At 48.1% G+C, this 26,307-nt stretch overlaps 1 long non-coding RNA gene across 1 annotated transcript; it reads right to left on the bottom strand.

The window, feature by feature from the left end:
* Nucleotides 1-7: 7 nt before the first annotated feature.
* LOC123798288 (uncharacterized) lies at nt 8-24,314 on the bottom strand. Its single transcript, XR_006781246.2, has 3 exons — nt 24,039-24,314; nt 15,712-15,794; nt 8-11,497 (listed from the first exon to the last, which is right to left on the bottom strand). It is a non-coding gene; the product is annotated as an uncharacterized LOC123798288 (long non-coding RNA).
* Between the last annotated feature and the right edge of the window lie 1,993 nt (nt 24,315-26,307).

Here is a 26,307-nt window from a genome sequence, read left to right on the forward strand (position 1 = left end):
CCTCAAAAACACAATACGTATCTAGAAAGTAAACAAAATCAGGCAGATTAAAAAAAAATAAAAAAGAGGGGTGCCTGGGTGGCCCAGTTAGCTAAGTGTCTGTCTTCGGATCAGGTCATGATCCTGGGGTCCTGGGACTGAATCCTGCATTGGGCTCCCTGATTGGTGGGGAGTCTGCTTCTCTCTCCCTCTGCCCTTCCTCCCACTTGTGCACTCTCACTCTCAAATAAAGAAATAAATAAAATCTTAAAAAAAAAAAGATTTTCCTCAATTTACGATCAGGTTATGCCCCAATAAACCCATTGCAAGTGGCAGATATAAGTCGAACAGACATTTAATACACCCCACCTACCGAACATCCACAGGCTTAGCCTCGCCAGCCTTAAACTTGCTCAGAACACTTACATCAGCCAACAGTAGCGGGGAGAAGTTTAACGTAGAGCCGATTGTATAATGAAGTGTTGACTAGCTCATGTCATTTATTGAATGCTGAGAGTGAAACCCAGAACGGTTGTGTGGAATGGTCGCAAACGTGTGGGTGGTCTGCCCTTGCGATCGTGGGGCTGACTGGGAGCTGCCCGATCCGCGGCTGCTCGGCGTAGGAGAGACGGTTGCACCACATATTGCCAGGAAATAGATCCAAAATCAAAATTAGAAGTGGGGTTTTGACTGAATGCATACTGCTTTTGCACCATTGTAAAGTCAAAAAACCATAAGTCAAACCATTATAAGTCAGGGACCATCTGTAGTACTTTTTCTTAGAAATAAAAAAAAAGTACTCATTAAAATTTAAAACTCAATGAGCAGACTGCATAGTAGATGAGACACAGCTGAAAAAAGAATTCTTGAACTTGGAGGTAAATCGAGGCAATTGTCCAAAGAGAGCCCAGGGAGCGAAACTGTGAGAGAGATACCAGGGGACGGGGAGAATAAGATGAAACTGTCTAACATAGATCTAACAGAAATTCCAGGAAAGAAAAGAGAATGAGATGAGATGGTGCTTGAAGGCAAGACCCCTGAGAATCGATGAGAGATGAGAATGTTTAGATTTAGGAATTACAATGAACCCCAAACCCGAGAAGTAAAACCAGATATTCTCTTAGATACACCATAGTGGAACTGCAGAACACCAAAGACAGAGAGACTTTCTAAAAGAAACCAGAGAGCAAAGACCAAGACCCATTCAAGTTGAGAATGCCCTGGGAGAAGCCATGGAGACCACGTGCGTGTGCGTGTTCCTAGGGCCCGTATCCTAGGAGCGGAGACTCCATAATGTGGGGACTCTGAATGTGAGGAAGGGGGTGGGGGGCTGGAATCAAGGGGCTAGGATCAAGGAGGACTTCAAAAGCAGGGAAAGGATTTGCACTTGCTATCAAAGGATGCAAGGAGCTTTCGCATTGTTGCAAGGACTAATGAGACCCGTAAATAGGCATGTTAACTAAAAAGCATTTTCCAAAGGATTGTTTTGCAGTGACTGCGGTGTGGAAATGAAACTATTCTGGGACTCTTTGTTCCCAAATTCAAACTGCTGGTTTTTTTTGTTTTGTCTTTCTTTCTTTCTTTCTTTCTTTCTTTCTTTCTTTCTTTCTTTCTTTCTTTCTTTCTTTCTTAAATACCATAGAGACAACAATCTGAGGTGCCTTGAGAAAAACTTGTTGTTTCAGTCTGAACTAACCAGTGGACACTGGGTGCAGCATCGACATTATCTTTTCTTTTTTAAAAAAAAAGGTTTTATTTATTTATTTGAGAAAGAGACAGAGAGAGCGAGCACGAGTGGGGGCGGGGGCAGAAGGAGAGGGAGAAGCAGACTCCCTGCTGAGTGTGGAGCCTGAAGCAGGGATCATGACCTGGGGAGAAAGTGGATGCTTCACCGACTGAGCCAGCCAGGTGTCCTGACATTTTCTGATGGAAATGACATATATTACCTATTACCTTTCCCCTCTTTATAGCTTGATCAGGTTAGATGGACCCCGCTTGGAAAAACTCTGTCTTGGGCCAAACAAGGGTATATACTCTGGGCAGACGGGATGTCTCTGAAAACCCTTATTTCACATACAAATGAGTAATTCTCTGTGGCCTCCAGCCTCCTGGGTTGTTGTTGATAAAGGCAAAATTGCTAGGCATTTGCCCAGGAAACCCCCTTAAAGAATTGTGCACAACCAGCCAAGGAATGTGAATGGATTAGAGAAGGCTGAGCCCAGGGCGATGAGGAGATGGGCTGGGTACCCACTCGACTCACCCCATCACCCACTCAGGAGGTTTTATATCCCTGGCCTGGGACACGAAGACACAGCAGGCCCCAGGAGAATTTGTTCTTTTGACCCATTTTTGTGGAGTGATGATTATGTGACAGTCACTGTACGCAGTGGCTGGGGACATTACAGTGATCCAGACAAAAGCCTTTCCCTCTCAGAACTTAGAGTCTAGTGAGAAATGCAGGTAAGTAACTATGATGTGCTTTGAGAGTGTCGTATGAGGGAGGTGGTAGACGTGGCAGTGGGGACACTTACAACTGAGGCTTGAAAGGCATAAGAGTAGCTGAGGGAAGGAAAGAGCAAGATATATTTTTAAAAGTTCACATTGTTCATCTTTCCTGGAGCATCAGAAATGAGAGGTGAGGGGCACCTGGATGACTCAGGTTAAGCATCTGACTCTTGATCTCAGCTCAGGTCTTGATCTCAGGGTCATGAGTTCAAGCCCTGCGTTAGGCTCCACGCTGGATGTGGAGCCTACTTGAAAGAAAAAATGGGAGGTGAACAGTGAGATATGTTACTAGAAAGGCAGGCAGGACTCCCCAGAAGGAGTCTGTAAGCCACTGTCAGAATAAGCCTTGATCTTGAGGACCCTGGGGACCATCAAAGGATTTTATGCAGGAAAATAACCTGATTGGATTTTATTCTTAGCAAGCTCACTCTGGCTGCGATCTGGGGATCCCAGTCGAAGGGAGACAGGGGAGCAGGGACTCCATCAGGCAGCTGAACCGGATGGCAGTAGGTAGAGGTGGGAAGGGTGAGGTTTCGAGTTGCTTTGCAGGAGAATTAATAGGGATTGGTATTGAATGTGGACTTTGAGGGACAGAGAAGATGCAGAATGATGTGCAGGCTCCTGGGATGAACATCAGGCAGATGATGGAAGGGGAGAGGGGCTAAGATGCCAGAGGGCGGACAACGTGACCACTGTAGAGGCCTCAGAATGACCAGTGGGCCTTTTTGCCTTGGCTTGGGCCCCCTTTGTCAACAGGGGGTGGAGTCATCAAGGACCTAGTCTCGTGGCAGTGTCTTTGCTCGCCGTTGCTTGGACCTCTAAGGTGGACTTTGTCAGAGCAGGGGCTCCAATGTGGCTTGTTCACGGCGGCTCAGCCCCTACTCTTCGCCCTGCCGTCAACTTGCCCCTTTTCAGAACTTAGGAGCCATATACGCTCCAAATCTCCAGGAGATGGAGAGTCACATCCCTGAACAACCCAATAATTGTCATCATCAGAAAAGAGACTGTAACGCCCTTTCTGTCACTCGCTGGATGACCTTGACCAGGTTGCTTCACCTCTCTGGGACTCAGCAGACCTGTGTGTAAAAGGAACATGATGGAGTGCAACAAGTGAGGTGATTTTCCAAGAAAGCTACCATGGAACCCCAGTATGCCAAAGGGTATAAGTGGAGCTGGTCTGGTCGAAGGTAGGGAAAGATAGGAGAGGGGTAACCTAGAGTCTCAAACCACCACTCACCTGCCCCCTTGACCCACCAGTGCCCTTGAAATTCCAGAGTTTCTAGAAACCTCAGGGTACCATGGAACACAATTTAAAAATTTCTAGCTGGTCTGCCTTCCTCATTTTATAAACAGAAGGCCGAGGGGCTTATTCAAGGTCATACAAGGAGTCAGTGGTCACGATGGAATTAGGACCCAGGTCCCCTGACCTCTAGTTCAGTGCTCTTTCCCCTCATCATTTTGCCCCAATCCTGTTGTGACCACTTTTTGTTTATTGAGTAGGAAACACCCTACAACCCAAACATGAGCTCTGCCCTCTGGAAATGGATACAGCAGCCCACACACAAATCATTGCCGCTGCCCGTGTAAGGCACCCATGCAGAGTGTCGGCAAAATGCTCCTGACTCCTGCAGCGTATTTGTGTTTAATACTAAGTATGAGGTTCCTGAGGTCCCTAAAGCCTGTCTAAACATTAGTCAGGGATTTAGACGAGCCATTAGTTTAATCTTGACTGATCTGAGCATTTCTCTGTAGCAGCAAAGCCCTGAGTTATGCACAGCCTCGTATTCGGAAAGCCTGGTTCTTTCACGAGTATTTGTCTTCTCTCTCCAACCGGATGCGCTATTCCATTAGAAGACAGTTCCTCCATGCCTAGGTTGGTGTTCTGTATACAGTTGGTGCTTGGATAATAGTGCTGAGTCAATCATGCCTCTTCTCAAGGCCACTGGACCGATTTCTTCTTATTTTTTTAAAAAGTATTGTGTCCACCCAACTTGGGGCTTGAACTCATAACCCTGAAATCAAAAGTCACATGCTCCACCAACTGAGCCAGCCGGGTGCCCCATTGGACCTATTTCTGTTCACAAAATGGGAAGGGGAACAGCATCAGAAGGGACTTCCAGAGGCAGGCAAACCTTGGAACCTATCAGAAAAGACATGGCACCTCTTTACTCAGCGAGGGCTGAAGTGAGAAGGAGCTAAGCTGGCAGCCACTGAGGGCATGGTACAGAGAGCAGCTGCTGGTTTGGCGCGTTCACTGTGTGCCGGGTACTGTGCGGAAAACTGCAGGTGCATGGCCCCAGCAGTGCTCCAAACAACCCTGAATGGACTTCCTCCTTCCTTAGGGAGCGGAGGCTCAGAGAGAGGAAGCCTCTTAGACGAGGCTCCAGAACCACCACTAGAAGCTGGCTCTAGCTGACTCCTAAGCCCAAGTTCATAATCTCCAGATCACGATGACCAAGGGCAGTATAACTGAACTTTGACAGATCCTGTGGGTAGCACGAAGAGCTTTTGTACCACCTACTCTGATATCCCTCCGCTTGGTCTTTGCCCTTCTGCCCACCTTGCTGTGTCCCTGCAGACTGCCAGAGTTTAGACAGGACACCGGATGAAAACAGCTAGAGAATGTGGAGCCAGCAAGTTTGTAAACCAGACATATTAACATGGTCCAGAGACCTCTGGGGGCAGGGGAGGAGGGGCGCTGGCTGAGACATCAACGTGGTCAGAGATGGGGTAATGAATACAGAAAATCTGCAAAGTTTATCCCAAAGGTCTTTAAATCGGGAACATTGTGATCCTGCGGAGCCGTCCCTCGGAGGCAGACATAAGAACGAAAGCGCTTCCAAAGTCCACTGGAGCTCTGAGAGTGTAGCGGGGAGTTACTCAGTGATCAGAGTCAGACAGACCTGGGTTTCAATCCCAGATCCGATCTACATTCTTCACTTAATAGCTGAGGGATTTGGGGCAAGTTACTTATGCCTTTGAACGTCAGCTTGCCACTGGTATCTTGGGAGATACGTACCTCAGGGGGCTGCAAAATTTAAATGAGATTCTGTTGAGTGCTTCGCATAGCATCCGACATATCGTAAGCATTCAACAAAGAGTTGTCACTGTTGTGATTACTTATTAATATTCTCCACGTTCAGCTTCTCATCAAGTTCGATACAATTCTTTTGATAGCCGAAGTGACTAAACCTTCAAGTTCAGTCACACCCTTTAGGGTCACTCAGCCAAGCCAGTCCTTGGCTCAGACTCCAATGTATGAATCAGCTCTTGCCCTCTGATTCACACCCCCTCCCCGTTGTTTGAACATCTGGAGGCCAGCTCGAAGCCCCCTGATAGACAGATCACGATGCAGGCTCTTTTCAAGAATAGACAGGGTGGGGGACGCCTTGGTGGCTCAGTCAGTGAAGTGTCTGCCTTTGGCTCAGGTCTAATCCCCAGGTCTTGGGATCGAGCTGGGATCGAGCCCCGCATTGGTGAGCTGTGAGTGGGGAGCCTGCTTCTTCCTCCGCCCTTCCCCCTGCTCGCGCACGTGCTCTCTCTCATGCTCTCTGTCTCTCTCTCAAATAAATAAATAAAATCTTTAAAAAAAAAAAGAAAAAAAAAGAATAGCCTGGGGGGTAGCTCAGAAGGACGCTTGTCCCGATCTCAGAATCCTTAACCTTCCTGAAAATTATTGAAGCTGCCAGAATATCTAAAACCATAACATCTTATAGCCTCCCCATGATTATACAGACTCAAACTATTAGAGCCAGACTATTCTCTGGGAACTCAGAAGTCATCGCTCCAGCCTCTTCATGTTAGAGATCAGAACGCTGAGTCTTAGAGAGAAGAAACTTTGGCTGGAACCACAGATTACTGGACCTGCAAGGCAATAGGCAACACGTGAACGGCTGAGAATGAGGCCAAGGCCAGAGTTTCTCTGGATGTGGTGACCTCTGGACACCCCCAGGCTCCCCCAAACCTGTGGCATGCTGATGAGAGTTCAATGAGTCTCTGGGCTCTCTCCGTGTCTTTCCATCTCTCTCAAGTCTCTTGGTGGGCCCGTCTCTCTGGCATGCCTGGTTGTGTAACTGATTCTGGCAGGGGCTCTTGGTCAGACTTAAGCCAACCACTTTTCTGCCTTCTTGTGCTCGTTGGGCTCGGTGTCCCTGGGAAAGCGAAATAGTTTCCTCAGGTAAAAACAAGGGTGCTTTCTTCCTATGGTGGTTCTCGCAATTCTGGCAGAGGTAGGCAGCAGGGAGAGGCTGAAGAAATAGAATTAACGAGAATGACGAATGAGGACGCAGGGACTCAGATCAAAGAGCCGGGCACAGGTCTGCCAGGAAAGAAGGAGTAGAGGCCAGGACCGCATCGGCATTGTCCACTCTGGTGTCTACAGTCATCACACCTGCTGCGCAGTGACGATCTACTTGTTGAATAAACGAATGGGTGAATGAATCGAGGGAGGGAAGGAGTCAGAGATATGCAGCCTATGAGGTCACTTGGAGAACCAGACCGGGAAAGGTAATCTGGTCAATGGGCCATTAGGCACGTGCAGGAAACGTGAAAGTAACTAATGTACATGGAGCCTCCAAAGAGTACCAGACCCTGTGCTTGGCCCTTCCGTGTGGCAGACCCTCATTACCCCCTCATGACATGGGCATTGCCCACTTCACAGTCAGGAAGACCGGGACTCGGAGCCACTTCTGTGTTTGGCCAGTGAGAAAGCCTTCTTGGCTAGAGTTCATACTGATGAACTCTTCTCTGGATGTGTCGTGTGGCTGATTAATCTCCATCTGCCCCCACCGCTCGCTGGAAGCATCATCTGCCCTTCCCGCTCTGCTCTGTGCCGTGGGAGGCTGACCTCTCTGTGCGACATCATCCAGACTCCTCTGCCTTGGCCTTCTGTTTGCGTTTGACCAATGGAGGCACTGATTAGAGAGTAGACAGCAGGAGAAGAGAGAGAGAAGTGGGAGCATTTATTGCCTATGCCATCTCTGCCTTGCAGTCCTTTCTGGCTGTAGCTCTTGCCAGACAGCCGCTCCTCCAGTGCCCTAGGCTCGGCCACGGCTTTCTCTGCCCTGGCCCTCACGGTGTATCACTGCTTCCCCATTGTTGCTAAGCCCTGGCTCCTTCACTATTGGTCTTTTTTTGCTTCCCTTTTATTCTTCTCTGTTTCATCTCTAATCTCTGTTCAAAAAAATTTAGTATATAGTTGTTCTAACACATCCTACTTCCTAAGGACCAACACAAGGAAACAGATAAAAACCATGAAGACTATCTGAGTTGTTCATCAACTGATGGCCCATCGTTAGTCTAACAGACAGAAGGACAGAGGGCTGACATGGACAACTGTGGCATAACTCCTGATCGTATTACTGTTTCTTCAGAGTGCATAGTGCATTTTATATATTCAAAGTATGTAATAATACATATTTTCTTCCCTGCTCACCCAACCCCTACCTTTATATTTAATTCATTAGTGTTGTCAAAAGCATTTTTATAAGGTACGTAAATTCAGGGTCTCCCAGACCGGGTGTCTTTCTCTAGGACAGTGGTTCTCAACTGGGGACGAACTTCCCCCCACCAGGGGACATTTGTCAACGTCCATAGCATTTTGTGTTGTCATGATGGAGGAGAGATGTATCGGCATCTACTGAGCAGAAGCCAGGGATGCTGCAAAACATGCCACCAAGCACAGGACAGCCCACAACAAAGAATTTTCTGATCCAAATGTCAATAGTGCTGCTGTTGAGAAACCCTGCTCGGGGAGTTTACAACGATGACATCAGGGCTGGCCTGTTTTATGTTCAATGAAAACAGTATTGCAGATTTCTATTTAAGGCATTGTTGTTGGGTTGTTTCTTTTTTTTTTTTTTTTCTCATTCTAATGTGTTTTAAAATATTTAGAAGAAAAGAGACATGGGAGCACATTTCTGGTATGGGTTATGTTATGAAATACATAGTTTAGAAGAGATTATTTTCCATAGTGATGAGGCATTCATCACAAAGGAGGGACAACTGAATAAGTTAATGCATAATTGCCAGGTAAATATTTTCCTGGCTCCCAAGAGATGTTATGAGCTTCCTCACGGATGGGATTGTTCAGGTGAGCTGCTACTTTTCCTTCATTTTCCTGATTCTGATCTGGAGGCAGATGCAGGGGCCACGGAGACAGAATGAAGATTTTTGAGTCCCTTCCCCACTATTCATAGGACACTAGCGTGTTCCCCAAAGGGGCCTGGACCGGCAGGCAGAGTGGGACAGGTCAAGGTCTGGACTGGTCGGTTACGGAATCATGTAGTTCTGGAGTCAAGTCCTCGCTGCCGGGATTCTGTCCGTGGTCGAGGCCCAGGAGAGCCTGGTAGGTGATCTCTGGGGCCAGCACTAACTGTGATGGCAGCAAGGGAATGCTCTTATCTCCGTGGTGTGGGCCAAGAGACTCAAGCTTAGGGAATTTACATAATGTACCTCACAACACACAGTTGGTAAGAATTGAAACCAGGCTCTCAGCCCCATCGTCTCTCTTCTAGACTGGGTCACTTTTGTACCGACTTAGTATGTTGGAAAGAGGACTGCGTAGAAGTCAAAAATGGCACCCAGTTTTCTGTGGCTTTGGGCAAGTGTTTAATACCACTCGACCTCAGTTTTCTCTTCTGTAAGTTGGGATAGCAATAATGTCTGGTGTGTCCACGGCCCCTTGCAGTTTCCATAATCTTGTTTGATCAGACCTCTCTCACCAGGCTTTTGAGAATTCCAGTCTTTCCTGTCCACACAGGCGAGGAGCGGTTGTGGGAGGAGAAAAGGCCACTGTTGAGTGGATGGAGGGGTGAGGAGAGGAGGGGCTGCTGCTCCGACCCACGATCTCTCCACTCCAGGGTCAGAAAGGCTGAGAGCAGAGAAAGTGATGGGCGTGGGCCATGTAGGCCTGTCAATGGAGCAGCAACGGCAGCAGAGTCAAGATAAAGAGAAGCTTACCGAGCAGAGTCCTGGAGAGCATCTTCTTGACTTTTCTTTGGTGTGCGGAACGTGTCATTCACCCGTTCAGCCAGCCAAACTTCGTTGAGTCCAAACTCTGTGGCAAGCGCATGGCAGGGAGTTGAAGTTGACTAAAGCAGGGTGGATCGTGCGTGCCCTTGTGGGATCTAACGGGCTGAGCGTGCGGGCCTGGGCACCGGCTACCTGGGCTTGTCTCCCAGCTCTGCTGCTTTGCTTCCTCGGTCAAACTCGGTAGCCTCCCCCTGTCTGTTTCTCTGTCTGTCAAGTTGGAATAACAATAGTACCCATGGTAAAGGGATACTCAGAGGATCAAATGATACAATCTAGAAAAGGCATTTATCACAATGCCAGGTTACACGCAAAATGAGTAGCTCATAAACGTTAGTTATGGTCACGGCTGTTGAGTGGTGATGAGACAGATCTATAAACAGGAAACTGATACTGTTCATGGAGCCCTGATAGATGTTGCAGTTCACTGAGGGAAGATGGGACAGGCATGCGTGTGCCCGTGTGCATGCCCTTGTGCGAGCGCGTGAGCGCACACACACACACACACACACAGGGAGAGAAGACAATAGGGAAAAAAATCCCTATGGCTGGTGTATCGTCTTTTGTTCTTGTTGTGGTTGTTATTTTACTTCTGCTTGGGCAGAAGAATAAACATGTAGAAAAGTGTCCATGAAAGGACAATTTGGACACCACCACAATGTAGAAAGCCCTCGCCCACAGCCAAGCCGGCACTCTTGATCTTAGAGGAAGCCCGAGTTAGGGTAGTTGCACTCCCTGTATTAACTCCCGGGGCTGCTGCGATTAAGTGCCACACACTGGGTGGCTTGGCCAACAGAAATGTATTTCCTCGTAGTCTGGAGGCTATAAGTTCAAGATCAAGGTGCCGGTTTCTGCTGAGGCCTCTCTCCTTGACTGGTAAATGACCACCTTCTCACCATGTCATCCTGTGGTCCTCCCTCTGTGCATGCCTGTGTCCCTTAGATGGACACGAGTCCTACCTGGGCTCCATCCTAACAGCCTCATTTTAACTCAGCCACCTCTTTACAAGCCTTATTTCTAAATATGGCTATATTCTGAGATACTGGGGGTTAGGACGTGAACAAATGAATTTTGAGAGGGCACAGTTCAGCCCACAATGGCAGGGATGTGCTCCCTCAGAGGCCCTAAAGGAGAATGTGCTCCTTGTCTCTTCCAAACTCTGGTGGCTGCCAGCACTCCTGGGCTTATGGCCACGTCACTAATCTTCACCTCCTTGGTCATACGGCTCCCTCCTCTTCTGCCTGTATAATTTCCCTCTACCTCCATCTTTTAAGGACATCTGTAATTGCATTTAGGGCCCACTTGAATGATCCAGGATAATCTCCTCATTTGAAGATCCTTAATCATATCTGCTAAGACCCTTTTTTCCAAATAAAGTCACCTTTGTAAGTTCTAGGATTTAGGATGATGATATCTTTTGGGGGCCGTTTTCAGCCTACCACACCACTCCATTATACAGGTGGGAAAACTGAGGCTCTGCAAGGTGAAGCAACTTGCGTGACATTATAGACAGAACCAAGGCAGAGGCATGTTTCCAGACACAGGGGTCTGAACTCAGTCCGCTGCTCCTTCCAGTCCCCAGACAAAAGCAGGATGAGAGAAGGAACCTTACTGAGAGGCTCCCCTTCAGAGAGGGTGAGCACAGCAACCAGCAAAGACGTGGTGGGAGAGGCCCGCTGTCCTCGATCTGGATGAGACCAGAGGCTCGTGCTTGTGGGCAGGCGGATTCCTAGAAGCAAGGAATGTGATATGAGCCTCAGATCCAGAGAAACTACGTTTACTGGAAAATGTCTCGAGTGCAAAGGGCCGGGGCTGCTGGAAGAACGCTGTGGTGATTCTGCTCGGCAGGTCGAGGCTGGAGATGGTGTTTATTCTCTTCAGGAATGAAGCAGTGGTCACGGAAGAACTTGCCATGTCTTGTTCAAAGAGGCGCTGGGAGGCAGTCAGACTCACCGAGAATGGCAGCCTCAGCTGTGGTTTGGCCCTGGATATGGGAAGAGAGGATGGGGTTGGGACTCTGGCAGGTGCTTTTCTGTCTGAGGAAGCAGATGCTTGCTACAAGCACAAGAAGGGAGGGAGATCAGCTCACCCTGCTTTGCCAGGGACTCACCCCATTTAAGCGCTGAAAGTTCTACCTCCACGAAACCCCTTATTCCTGGGCAGACAGAGACAGCTGGTCACCCAAGCTGTAGCATTTGTTTGAACATTACCAGTGCCCCTAAAGGTATTTCAGATGGCAAGACCAAGGCCACAGCTCTGTCTCCTTGGGGAAGGGAGAGGGCCTGTCTCTGCAGAGATAATATAGGCAAACAGGCAATTTAAAAGAGAGGCATTTGCTGGATCTGAGCTTGGCTGCTCCAACAGAGACTCCACGCAACGGTGGCTTGAACATAATGGAAGGTTATTTCTCTTCCACTTACTAGCCTGGGCTCATGGTGCACAGGTCGGGGACAGCTCCATGGAGTGGCGGGATCAATTTCCTTCTGTCTTGCTGCTCCCTCATCACTAGGGTGTTGCCCTTGTTCACAGGGGACACCAGGTTCACGTCCCTCACCGTGCCCTGCCTGGCTTCTCCACTCTTCCATCTGTCACGTAAACAATTCCCTAGAATGTACGTCCCCAAGCTGACTAAGTGTCTAGGGACGTACCTGCTCTCTCCATTGGATGCTGACTGATACAGTCTGCGACCTGAAAATTTTAAGAACCACGGGGAGAATGGACAAGGGAAGGCCATGGACACTCCCCGCCCCATGGCAGACATCTCAAGAAGGGAGACAAGCTAGATGCGCATAGGCATTTAGCGCCTAGATCTGAGATGGGAGAAATGTCTGGCATGTGTTGTCAGTGAGTAGGTGGTTTGGGCTCATGAAGCAGCAGAGCTTCAACCGGGGTGGAGGCTGGGCCTCTGGGCTCCTGAGTGGAGGAGCCAAAGACAGGAGTGGACTCAAAGACAGCGGGCAGGGCTAAGTTAGGGTGAGGAGGACAGGGGGAACTCAGTAGGCTGGCTGAAGGAAGCAGGAGTCAACGCCAGGAAGGATCAAAAAGGGGCAGGCAGTGGGCACTCAGGAAAACCTGCCTGATGTCTTTGACATTGGAAAGAAGAGGGGAGGGCAGTAGAGTCAGTAAAGAGAGGTGACAAGAAACTCCTGGATAATGAGGTAGGTCAGCAGGAGTCATCAATTATGGTCCCTGTTATAAGCTGAACTGTGTCCCTCAAATTCATATGTTGAGGTCTTAACCCCCCATTACTTCAGAATATGATTATATTTGGAGATGGGTCTTTAAAGAGGTAGTTAAGGTAAAATGAGGTCATGTGGGTGGGCCCTCATCCAATCTGACTGGTGTCCTTGCAAGAAGAGGAAACGAAGACACAGGCACGTACAGAGGGAGGACCACGTGCAGACACAGGGAGGTGGCAGCCATCTGCAAGCCAAGCAGCATGGCCTCAGAGGAAACCAAGCCTGCTGGCACCTTGATCTTGGAATTCCAGCCTCTGGAATTGGGAGACAATACATTTCTGTTGGTTAAGACGCCAGTCGGTGTGTATGTTACAGCAGCCGTAGCTGACTAATACAGTCCCTTATCTACCAAAGCATTTTGATCCTTCCCTACAACCTTCCCTGGGAACATTTTGCCTGATTAAACTTCTTTTCTTCCTTTTCTCTTTTTTTTTTCTTTTAAATTTCAAGAAAATAAAAAAAAAACACAAAAGTCTGAAGAATGCTAACTAATCACACCCTCATTACACAGAATTAGCAACTGTAAAATATTTCTCCATTTCAAATGTTTTTGATAAAATAATTAAAACATTACGAATATGGTTGAAGTCCCTTTGCCAACAACCCTTTCCTCTCCTCTTGCTCCTCAGAGGTGACCACCGTTAAGGAGCTGATGTGAATTCTTTCGATCCGTGTGTCCATGAGAAACATTTGGAATTGCTTTGTGTGGGTTCTTAGTTTCTTGCAATCGTGCTGCGTGTCTTGTGAACCTCAGCTCCACTACTTCCTAGCCTCGTGTTTAGGATTTCCCAAAGTGTAGTAGGCAAAGCAATGCAAAAGAGTTCATGATAACTGGTACAGGGACCAGCCAGACACAAGATAACTTTGGATGGAATAGTAACAAAATTATGCCTTGTGAGTTAAGTCAAAGAGAAATCTCAGGGTAGGGCTAAATTTTGAATACTGGCTCATTTCCGTCTTCCACAAGAAAAGGGACAGGCTCTACGTGTTCAGCACGGAAAGGTAACTGGCTAGATTCTCATACCATTGTCATTTTCCATGAGTTTATTTTTATGGTTACCTTGTATTTAAGATGAGGGATATTGGTCTTTCACTTATGACAGCAAAATGATGTTACCCTACAAAATAAAACTGGAAGCATAAAAAAGTAGAGAGATTTAAATAAAAAATATTAAGCCAGTAAGGGTACAAATAGAACGTGAAACTGAACATTGGTGTGACTGTTCATGAATAGAATTTTGGGAAAAGCTGGCTACGCCCACTGGGCATGCGAGTAGCTCCATTTATGGGGCACTCTGCCTGCATCTGGTGCGATGGAATGTGTTCTATGCATTCTTTGTTGTGATCTCGCAACAACCCTGCAGAAGAACCCTCACCCCTCTGAGGCCCAGCCCTTATTTGAGCTGTCTGACGCCAGAACTCACGCATTTAATCTATGTCTAGTGGAGTCTTGCCTTTGCCTGTAAAATAAGGCTTAAGACAGTCAGCCTGATTAATTCAAAGGGCCATCTGCAGTCAGGAGAAAGATAAGGCTGTGGATGTGCTTTGCCAACTGTGAAAGGCTGGCAGGGCACTTCATGGGCGTGTGACGGGCGCAGAAGGATCCACGCCTAGTGTGATGCCCTGTTGTCACCATCTTGAGATTCTTAACACTCACATCTTTGATTGCGTGTGTGGACTGAAGGGGAAGTCCAATGGGACAATGGAGCAGGCACAGGAGGTCTGGAACCTCTGGGGTCCACCTCTGGCTGCCTCTCTGGAATGAGAGGTCCACAGTCTGCTCTCTGAATCCTGTTTCCCAGGCCCTGACTGGCCTCCTCTCTCCAGCCCCACCCCATAACAGCTGCTGCCCTCTGCCCGCCATGATGGTGGGCCATGTTCCCGTTAATTCACCACGGCCTGCGTTTGGGCGCAGGGAGGGTGAGAGTCAGCGTGTGTCCCTCAGTGTGTCGTGGGCGGTGAGGTGTGGCTGCCCTCCCAGGCTCTTGGTACCACGGCTTGTTCAATGCACACTTGCACGTGGACCTCTCAGCCAGCATCCAGGCAGGGACCCAGGGTACCTTGGCACCAAGTTCACAATCCCTGGGGCAGCTGACCCAAAGAAGGGGAGATCGACTTTCCCACCCCATGTTGGGTCCAACATCTTCTAAAAATTTTGCTCTGGGCACCAGAAGTTATATAGCTGGCCCAAGCACTGTGTGAGTGTAAGGGAGTACTTGCTGTGTGTGCCCATGTGGGAAAGCCAGAATCCACAGGGAAAACCCAGGAGGGAGGGAAAGTGTTGAGGGAAGCCTCGAGGGGCAGAAAAAAGCACACAGGTATGGCAGAGCACAAATGAGAGAGGGCCTTTCCCCCCCTGCCCCGTGGAACTCTATAGAACTCTGCTTATGTATCTGTGACCAGAGGGGGCTGGGCCTGGGGAGGGTTCCAGGAACAGAATGAAAATCTAAGGAGTGTCTCCCCTCGTGGGTACCCTCGACATTTCGCATGAAAAATTCAGAGCATCATAGCTTTCCCGATAGGACCACAGATGGACCACAAGGAAAACCCACAAAGGTTTGCAATTCCTGGACCAGAAGTTCTCTTACACTCCTCCAGCACCCAAACCGGGTAGTAAAGGGCACGCGGCGGAAGAAGGCTGAGGGCGTGGGAGGCTGGCTGAAATGCTCAAGCCCCAAATGGGACTGAAAAGGAACACTTTAAAAATGGGCAAGAGAGAGCCGTGGCAACGGGCAGAGCGTGTGAGGCCCCTGACAGCCTCCTGGGAGAGCAGGCCACGTGTTTTAAAAAAAGAAAAAAGGGAAGGGAGACAAAGAGTCCCCGCTCCTAGAGCAGAAACTCGATGGCTGAGCAGATAAAGACATGACAAGGCTTCGGGAGACTTCAGGAAATGGGAGAATTCCATGAGGCAGTGCTGACTCACGGCATGTTTGCGCTAACGGGCCTCCGGGGAACTTACCTAAATTCCACGGCGGGAGTGACAGCAGCTCGCCGGTCTCTGATGGGCCACTGATTGATTTCGGGGGCCAGCTGGCCCCAGCTCTGGAAAGAAAGAGTGGGTAGTCACTGTCTCCAAAGAAAGCAAGTCCAGGGCCTTGGGGAAAAGTAAAGAGGGAGGAGGAGAGCAGGCATTTGAAGGGAGTGTAGCAGCAGCGAATGGGCAGGGCCAAAATGCCAAAGTTCCAAGAGGAAGAGCAGAGTCGGGGAAGAGCCGAGAAATGAGAAATGATTCGGGCAGGGCAGGGGTAGGTGGGGGGAAGGAAGGAGGCGACCCCAGGAAGGACCAACGTGCAAATGGGACTTCGTGATGTCCGCGAGACGTGAGAGATGCCTGGGTTCGTGGGCCTGAGAGGATGTGCATATTTGAGTCACACATGTCATAATTTCATTGCATGACTTGTTAAAAAATTTTTTTTCTTTTGGTAAAATTTGTAAAAAAATAAAAATAAAAATTAACAACATGCCCAAAATCAGACCCAATGTTCTTGCTGGACACCTGAGTCCAAAAAAAAGGCTGTGCGTGGAGTCGACCCGGCCGAACACAAGGGGGTGGGGGGGTTTTGTTCCCGGGCGTAGGCCCCCTGAGAGCCAGAACCACAACTCAAAACTCTGGGCTCTGCCACGTTGAGCTTGGTGATTGCTGTCATTTGGGTCCTTCAAATTGCAGTTTGATTATTCATCAAAAGACAAGGTACTGTCTGGCATGCCTGCGCACGGGGCGGTTTACGGGCTCTATGGAAAAAATGTATGCATAATAGCTTTGTCAACTGTAAATCGCTTCAAATGTAAGACGCTATTTCTCTGCTCACTTCTCTGTGTGTTACCAATCCGAGTGCTCCCATTATCCCAGCTAAACAAAAAGTGTTTGCCCAAAGTTAAACAGAGTCAAACTGCTGTAATAACTCAGCCCGCTTTGTCCTTCCTTTTATTCCCGTTGTCGGTGAATGGGGGCCGGAATGGGGCTCTCTCTGCCATTTTGTTCACTTCTTTCTTCCTTTGTTGGGTCCATCATTCATTCTGCACGTGCTGGGGGAAACCCTGCTGGAGGGCCAGACATCCCGCAAGTCACCAGGGGATCAAATGCCATGTTTTCCACCTCAGGAAGCTCATAGGCTCGTGGGGATTTTATGTCCCGACCGTGGAAGGAGAAGGAACTTTACCCACTTCCCTTTACCTCCATTCACGTTGGAACTCATCTATGTTTAGTTTTTGACAGGCCAAAGCACGTTCTAGAGATTAATTTGGCTTCTGCCCTAGGCCACTGCTGGCTTTCCTCATTTTCATTTTCCTGAGACCCGGCTCAGTTTTCTGCTTACTGTGTAAATTAACCCCATCCTTGGAAAAAGACCGCCTTTTTTTCCCTTTAATTTGTCACAGCTATAGAATATGACACCCTCTCCTTGAGCCTCAAACCCCTTAAGGACAAAAGCTCCTTTCTCCCAAATTAACTTAGACTCTAAATCCCGGCTCAAAATATGTCGGAGTGCTGGCCGTCACCGCTGGGGGGGGGGGGGGGGGACAGAATACACAGGAAGGATGCATTCACATTGCTCCTTAATCCTGCTCCTTCCTCTGGGTGACTTCCAGGGCCAGAGCTGGGAACATGAAAAGCCGAGAGAGAACCATGGCCATGCCCTGCGGACATTGGTCACAGCCAGATGGGGAAGTTCACAGGGGCTGTGGGAAGTACTATGAAGATGCGGAGGAGGGGGAGAGCATCTGTCCATGTGAGACATGAGGACTGTCCCATGCCAGGGCACCGCGGGCTTCATATAAACACATAGAAGACCACGCTTAATTGCCAAATCTTGACACCCATTCCAAGCTTGCAACTGTTTGCTTAAAAAAAGAATGCATTGGGGACGCCTGGGTGGCTAAGTCGTGAAGCGTCTGCCTTTGGCTCAGGTCAGGGTCCCAGGGTCCTGGGATCAAGGCCCACGTTGGGCTCCCTGGTCAGCAGGAAGCCTGCTTCTCCCTCTCCCACTCCTCCTCCCTCTGCTTGTGTTCCCTCTCTTGCTGTCTCTCTCTCTCTCTGTCAAATAAATAAATAAAATCTTAAAAAAAAAAAAAAAAAAGAATGCCTTGATCACATCTCCCATGCCAGCTCCCTCCCTCCCCCCAGCACATATCCCCTCTGACTCAGCCTCAGCCCTGCACTGCTCCCTCGCTGGTTCTCCCCCCTCTCTAATCCCTTCCGTTACACCACAGGGATGGTTTGCTTTTTCTTTTTTCAAAGCAAGAACTCTTCTGCATCTGGTACCTTTTCCAAGCATGCTCAGGCCCATCTACATGACCACCGAGCCCAGTTTCTCTCAGATGCTCTTCCTCCCTGATGACTCCACCTTCTCCCGAGACAGGGGCACAGCTGGCTTGTAGCTATGGCTCCTCTGTGGTTTCTGTTCTGTATGATTATTCTGCTGCCTCGAGCTGAACCCTTTGCTCTTTGCTGTTGTTTATTGTGGTAAAAATACATATAACATAAAGTTTACCATCTGGCCTATTTTTTAAATGGAGATATAATGGTAATCGAAGTATAACATTATATTAGTTTCAGATATACGACAAAATGATTTGATATTTTTTAAAAGATTTTATTTATTTATTTGAGAGAGACAGATAGTGAGAGAACATAAGCAGGGGGAGTGGCAGGCATAGGGAGAGGGGGTCTCGACCCCAGGACCCTGGGACCGTGACCCAGGCTGAAGGCAGACGCATGAGGCGACCGAGCCGCCCAGGCGCCCCATGATACGGTATTTGTATATATTGAGAAATGATCGCCTCAATCCGTCTAGTCAATATCTGTCACCATACACAGTTACAAAACTTTTTTTGTGTGTGTGATGAGAGCTTTGAAGATTTCTGCCTATGTTTAATTGAGTTGTTTTTGTTGAGTTATAGTCCTTTATAAAAACTAGATATTAATTCCTTATTAATAATTCCTAATTATTTCTCACAATTCATCATTCTAATTAATTCCTTTTAATTTCCATGAAATCCACTTTTTCTAGTTTCTCTTTTGTTTCCTGTGCTTTTAGTATCAAACCCGAGAAATCATCACCAAATCCAATGTTATATAGATTTTCCCTCTATTCTTTCTAAGAGGTTCATAGGTTTAGCTCTTAGTTTTAGGGCTTGGATTTGTTTTGAGTTCATGCTTGTATATGGTGTAAAGTCAGGGTCCAACTTCATTCTTTCACGTGCGGCTGTCCAGTTTTCCCAGCACCAATTATCGAAAAGACTGTGCAGTCCCCATGGAATGGTCTTAGAACGCTTGTTTGAAAACCAACAGGTTCATACCAAATACCTCTTCTCTTGAAGTCTTGTCTCAGCCACCTTTCCCACCCTGGCGCTCCCATCACATAACCAGCGACAACCCAGGGTGGCAGCTGGGGGTCCCGCTTTTGTTGGGGGTCTCCTCCTGTTTCTCTGCCCATCACTCCAGGCACCTTTGCCAGTGCGGACAACTCCAGTCACCTCAGACAGTGCCTTCCCACAGAACCGAGAGGCGGCCTCCGAAGATCCCAGACATTAAGCTGCAAATCTCCTTTCAACCTGGGTTAAGGGCTTGCTCACACCACTAAATGTCACAGAGCCCACGGAGGAGACCAACAGGGTACAACCCAGGCCTGAGGTTCTCCACCCTCGGTGTGCAGAGCAAGTTGATGTATCATTTCCAAGCATGACGGTCATGTGATCCTCCGTGGCTAACTCCGCATTCTGTCCCCATCCCTAAGGACTCCCCCAACCCTGAGGGAGGGGCAGACCTTCTAGAGAGTAAGACTTGGATCTTCCTGTCCTGTCTTAACATGAAGTGCAGGAACTCGTAGAGAAGGCACGTGACACTGAGCCGCTCGGCTTTCAAGACTTATTCTCAAAAGCATGACTTTCGTCTTCACTGTGTCTGACCAAACTCCTCATTCCTTAGGGCTGAATTCCCTTAGGGCAAACATTTCCTCCACACACCATCTCTGCAACAGCCCCATTCTTAATCTATCTATCATTTTGATCCAGGGCAGTACCAAGGGGTGGGGTGTAGAAAGCAGGGAGTGTGGGCTCTAGCTCGTTCTCTGTAATCTTCATCAATATCTCCCCCAAATCTGAGGCGCCTGGCTGGCTCGGTCGGCAGAGCATGCAACTTTTGATCTTGGGGTTGTGAGTTTGAGCCCCACATGGGGTGAAGAGATTGCTTAAAAGTAAAATCCTAAAAAAGAAAAAATACCCCCCCCAAATCTAAGAGAAAACAGTTCTCTTTGCAAAGGCAGTTGTGAGATACAGTCACAACGTCCCCCTTCCTACCAGACTGCTCCCACCCTCCTCTGTGAAAGTGCTAGAACCTCTGCTACCCTGCCCGCAAAGCCACACTAGCCGCTTCTGCTTCAGGCTATAGTTTTGCGCCACTCCTGCTTCCAGGCACTCACTCCAGCTTCAACGATGCTCTGATTACACTTTCTTTACCCTCTTGCTTCCCTCCATCTGCTGATTCAACCCTTCACCATCATTGGAATCTGGCCCAGGGGCAAACAGCCCAAGGCAGTAGTGGGGCCCTGAAATTCACTAGCCACCTCCCGTCCACCAAATTCCCCTCTGTCCCTTTCAGCTCCTTATCAGTTGAATGAGGGCAGGGGAACCAATAATCTTCCATTTCCAGCTCTTCAGGGTCATGGTGGCGTTTACTTTTCTATCCTCCTGTCACCTCCAGATGCAGCAGCAATCAGCCCATTGCTGGGTCTCCAGGACTTGGAATGTTAGCATTGCCTGACTTTCTGCTCTGACCTTTTTTCTTGCCATAGCTCATCCCGACCCTCTGCCGTCCCTGGCCTCACCTCTCTTCACCGAAGGTGAAGTATTTCTGGAATCTGATTGGGTCCCAAGTTTTGCCTCATTAGACCCTTTCTTCTGAGCTGACTCTCCTGTTGCTAGAGCTCCTTTACCTATCCCCAAAGAACCATTATTACACACCTCACCTGGTTCTATTTCAAACATTTTTTCTTCCCCGAGCTCCTGTCTCTAGCAGCTGCTTTTGGTGCTGGATCCGTATCTTCGCAGCTGGTATCCTTTCCAGGAGTGCTTCCAACTGTCTGCCCCTGGCTGCCAGAGCCCGTGCCCTGTCTTCCAACGTGCGTGGTGTTGTATGCCCATGTGTCCGCAGGACGTTTCCGTTGGAAGCAGCCCTCCATCGAGGACCGATGAGAGCTGGTAGATACATTCCCTGGCTCTCTCACCTCTTGCAGGAGAAGTCTGAGGAGTGTGTTCCATGCTGGTTCCTAGAGTTCTCCAGTGGGTGAAGCTCCCACAGTGGTCCCTGGGCTGAAAGGACCTCTTACCGCCTCCCTTCCATTCCCTGTCCCACCCACCTGCTCCCGCACTGCTGCTTTCCTGAAACCAGCTCCCAAATACACGATTCGTCTCAGTCTGCTTCTGGGGATACCCAAACCAAAACAGCTATCCTCCATCTAGCTCCCTCACAGCTGACAACCCAATATCCCATTTTGTGGAGAACACTGAGGCCAGCTGAGTTTTCGGGGACAGCTGGATAACCTCATCCAGCCGCCTCTACAGGCAAACCGTAAACCTTTCAAATACGTGCACGTATCTTAGCTTTGGAAGGGAGGAGGGGGGAAGGACCAGGCAGCCTCTGTCTACCTTTTCCTGGGAGTCCCGCCCATCTTGTCATCCTTCCCACCCTGCTCTCCTCCTTCTCACTGCCTTCCTTCCTTCTCCCTATGGACATTTTCCTCTTTTGTCTTTAACCTGCTGGGGGAAGGATACAACTTTCCCTGAACCTGTCCCATAACCTATGGACTTCCTGTTTGCGCTGAAGCTTCTCCTGAGAACTGTAATACACTTCGTTTTCATCTCAGCACAGCCTACACTTTCCTCCCTTTTTCGTGACCTGGTTTCATCCAGGTCACCCGGGGAGTGCCACTGCAAGGTCATCAATGGTGCCTTGTTTTTCAAATCCATTCATCTTTGCTCCTCCTTACCATACTTTTCTTGGCTGTTCATCTTTTCCCAACTTTAATCTGTTTGTCATACTTGGCTCCAGGTAATATTGTAAAGTCCTGTTATGATCACATTACTCTCGTGCTCAAAATTCTTTGAGGATAAAAAGATAAAAACATGTTTTTGATTCTTGCATTTCAAGTACCCCCCACGACTGCCCTCTAACTTTCCAGCGTATCTTGCCAGCCCTCCACTACAGACAACTGGTCTACTAACGAGCCTCAAAATACGTTCACTCATGTCCATCCTTACCTTCCAGAACTCTCTCAGTCCAAGATGCCCTTCTTTCCTCTTCTTACTGCTCTCTGAGTCCCCATTCAGGGCCCTTCCATCCCTCATGTATAGTCTTTCCCATTTTCTCCCAGCCCTGCTTCCAAATCAAAACTCCTGTGGGCCTTGGTCTCCTTCCATACTGGGCTTTTTCTTTCAGGAGTCTGCCTTGTCTTTCCAATGAGGCAGGGATTGTGTATAACCTCAGAGCCTGATATACGGCATTCCATGTACATTTGGGGGTGTTGCTAAAGATGAGATAGGATGTCCAAGTCAGTCCTGAAGCAGTCATATACTTGCCATTCTGCCCCTCCCTCTCTGGCAGGTAGAAGATTGAAGGCCCCTTTCTCATACAGATCACTGGCACATGGTTGGTGGCCATGGAGGGGACTGTTTATTCTTGGAGCCTCCTCCCTCTTCCCTCCTTGGGCATCCCTGTAGGCTCCCACCCTCGGTTTATTCTAGCAGAGTCTGCTCTCAGCCTATTTTCTATCACATTCCTCTGGAGACTTTGGGAAGGGTGAGCGCTCTATTATCTTTGGACAGATAAGGGCAGAAAGGCCCCAAGAGGGAAAGCCGTTTGTCCCAGGCTGCTGGGCTGATAAGTGGCAGAGTCAGGATGAGAATTCACATCTCCAGCGTCTCAATCCAGTGAGCTTTCTTGCAGGCCTGGATGGAAATTCAACTTTATCTCCCACAGGAGGAAATGGGAAAGACCACAGTCTCTAGAAAAAGACCACAGTTTTGGAGGTGCTCGGTCTGTCACTTACAAACTCTTTGACCTTGGGCAAATAATTTAATTTCTTGAACATCGGTTTCCTCATGTATAAAAACAGGAATAATAACGTCTCCCTCAAAGAGTGACTTGGAGAATTAAATCAGATGCCATGTAGAGTATTACACTGGGAGCAGATCTAGTGCTGTGCCAAGAGCACAGGCTTGATTTTGAGTCCTGACTGTGAGGATCGGTGGTATAACCTACGGGGGTTACCTGTCCTGCTAAAGACCTTGATCTCCCTGTATGTAAAATAAGGACAATAACTGTACTCTTCTCATAGAATTAAAGGAGACTATGCATACATGGCACTCAGCACGTTGTCTGGCACACAAGACACCCAAGGATCCTTAGTTTCCTTCTTTCCTTCACAAGCAAATACTGTAAACACAATAATGGGAACCACATTTTAACTATTAGAGAGAGAGAGAAATGTTTTCTGGGACTTTAGAACATTCTAGGCAACCACTGTTACTAATTACCAGTCTTGTGCCGTTAATTGCGTTTGTGTTTCTGTCCTGCACTAACCTGCGAGGGGACACCCCCCCCTCCGTGGGGTCATGTCTATTCATCCTTGTTTTCCCAGTGCTGGAAAACAGTATTGGGTACATAGTAGGCGATCAAAAATGTTTGCTGAATCATTGTCATTAATTGGCTCCTTAGGAAGAAAAAAAATGGAAGAAGAAGGTAATACAAAGTAGCGTGAATATTTACTTGGTGGAACCAAAATATAAATGATAAAATCCTGGAGTGTGTTCTGTGTCTTTGGGTACTGTTCTGAACACACGATGATGGGTTTAGTGCTTGTTACAAATCCTATGAAGTGTGTACTGTTATACCCATTTTATGGAGGAAGAAACGGAGGCACAGAGAGCTTAAGAAACTTACTGGAGGTCATGTAATGAGTAGTAAAACCAGGATTGGAATCCAGGCAGTTGAGCCATATAGGGCCTGGTCTGCTGTCCCCTGTGCTATTCTCCCCTTCCCCCCTGACAAGCCTCAGGCAGGGGTGAGGATTAAATGAATGTAAAAGCCCAATGCCCCCCACATAGCAGATGGCAGGAAACTATTAGCTCCTTCCAGAAAGTCCCACCTACTCACGTAGCTCAGTCCCTCAGAGATCTGCACTTGGCGAGCTAGTAAGGCAGAAGTGTTTGCAGTAATAATAAAATTTCCTTTAAAAAAGAGCAGTTGTGCTGATGAATTCACTGAACTCCCCTTGCACCTCGTCGTCCTACCTCCAGCCGGTGACCCGCGCTACGGGGCGGTCGTGTTTTTTGCACCAGTCTCTGTCTCTCCCATGGTCAGATGAGCTGCTGGAGAGGAGACCGGATCGTGTCTCAGTAATCTTTCCATTTCCTGCCGTGCCTAGGACGGTGCTTGGCACGGAAGAAGCGTTCCATAAATAGTTGTGGAGCTTTTTGAACTAAATTCAATCTTCACAGTGGAAAAACAAGAATGAAGTAGCCCGTGAAAAGCGGAAAGCAATCTGTCCCGTGGCAGTGCCAGCGATTTACGAGATGCTCCGCCTCCTTTTCATTAGGCACATGATACGTGTTCACGGCGGAAAAATGAGAAAATGTAGATAAGCTAAGAGAGCAACGTTGACATCGCCTATGGTTCCACGATGAACATTTTAATTTGTTTCCTTCTGCTTCTCCTGTTTGCTTTGTCTCTGCCGACCGCTGAGGGCACAACCTGCGTGCCACGATGAACGCGCAGGACCGATCTCCTGGCCGTTTTTCCCCTTAACTCGATTTTATATGGGTTTACTTTGCCCTCACTTGTGTAATGGGGCATTTTGGTTATTAATATTCATTGTAGAAAATTTGGAAAGTTAAAAACTTGGGAATAAAAACACACGAATAAAACTTAATCCCAGCACCCAGTGACTGTCTGGAGCTCTTTCTCTGTCTCTGTCTCTCTCACACGCACACGCACACCACAAAATTGAAATTATATACATAGTTTTGTATCCTCCTTGTTTAGGGAAAAAACCTCTCACATTTATTCAGTGAGTATTTATTTTCTTGTGTTTTCCAGTGTTCTGCGGAAGTAGGACTTGCCCTGGTTGCTATTCCATTGGGTGGGTGTTTACCATACGCATTCTTTAAGTGCTGTAAGCTATTTAGTGGTAGGCAAGCGCTTAAAAGCTCAAGGTTCAAAGGATGATTCCCCTATGGGCAAACATTTTCTTCTTTTTTAAACAACTTCATTGAAGTAGGATTTACATACCATGCTTCTCACCCCCTAGTTAAGTTTGGTGACTTTTAGTAAATGTATACAGTTGTGCAATCATCACCACAACCCACTTTTCAAATAGTTTCATGTCTCCTAGTGGGAAATTGTAAGCACTTTCGATAAGCTTAAGAGAAGAGAGGTCTGGGGACTAGAATAATCTCTGTGCAGATCCAAACCCCACAGACAGTCACCTCTTCTCCCCCAGCAAGGTAGGGCAGCCTGCGTCCAGGCTGGGGGGCAGGAACCCTGGTTGCTTCCTTCATTTTCCAGGGTCCCCATCAGGGAGGCAGAACTTCCCCTGCCCCGATTTATCAGATACCTCCAATTTTTGCATCTAACATTCATTTCTTCCACCGCTCCTCTTTCTTGTCTTCACCATTGCCCTCCCCCCTCCACCGAGGCTGACAGCTTCAGCTGCTTATCGATCCAGCATCTCTGAGCATCTTATCATTTAGACACCAGCTCCATTTTCTCCACTCTTGCCTCCTTGCAGTCTGGTCTTCACCCTGCAACCAGAGGGATCTCAAAACTAATCAGAGCTGATCACTTCCCTGCTCAAAACCCTCCATGGCTTTCCATCACACCTGGAATAAAATGCAGACTTCTTGGCCTGGCCTTTAGGACACCTGCCCAGTTATCCAACCTCATCTAGCACTTTCTTCTCTGATTGTGCTTCTCAGCCACACTGGTCTTGCTGGCCCTAGAACATGCCATACTTGTTTCTACCCCAGGGCCTTTGCACTTGCTGCTCCCACTTCCTCATTTCCTTACTTTCTCATTTTATTTGGTCCCTCGTCAAATGCTACCTCCTTTGAGAGGCCTTTTCTGCCTGTTTTATCTTAAAATAGCCTTACCCTTCTCCCTACCATCACTCCCTACCGTTTTACCCTGCTTGTGGTGTTCCTTTTTGTAGTAGCAAGACTCACAGTTCTAGTTTAAGAGCAAAGATCCATGGCATGAATGAATGATGAACTAACACACAGTTTGCTTTGACTTATGGAGACATACCTGTAAAAAGCATGATCTAGAGGATCTGAATATGGGATGGAGTCTGTACAAAGAAGACCGTGACTCCTCGTGGGGAGAAGGTGGTCTCTGGCATCTTATAGTCTGGCTCCAAATCCACCACCTATTAGCTATTTTCATCTGTAATTTGGGGCCATTAATAATGCCTATCTCTGGGGCTTTGTGAGGACTCAAGGCCCTAACGTAGGTGAAATACCACATGTAGGACACATTTTAAGAAGTTAGCTGTTACCATTTTTT

The sequence above is a fragment of the Ursus americanus genome, chromosome 1, assembly GCF_024610735.1.
Source record: "Ursus americanus isolate L20-20 chromosome 1, mUrsAme1.1.p, whole genome shotgun sequence".
NCBI lineage: Eukaryota > Metazoa > Chordata > Mammalia > Carnivora > Ursidae > Ursus > Ursus americanus.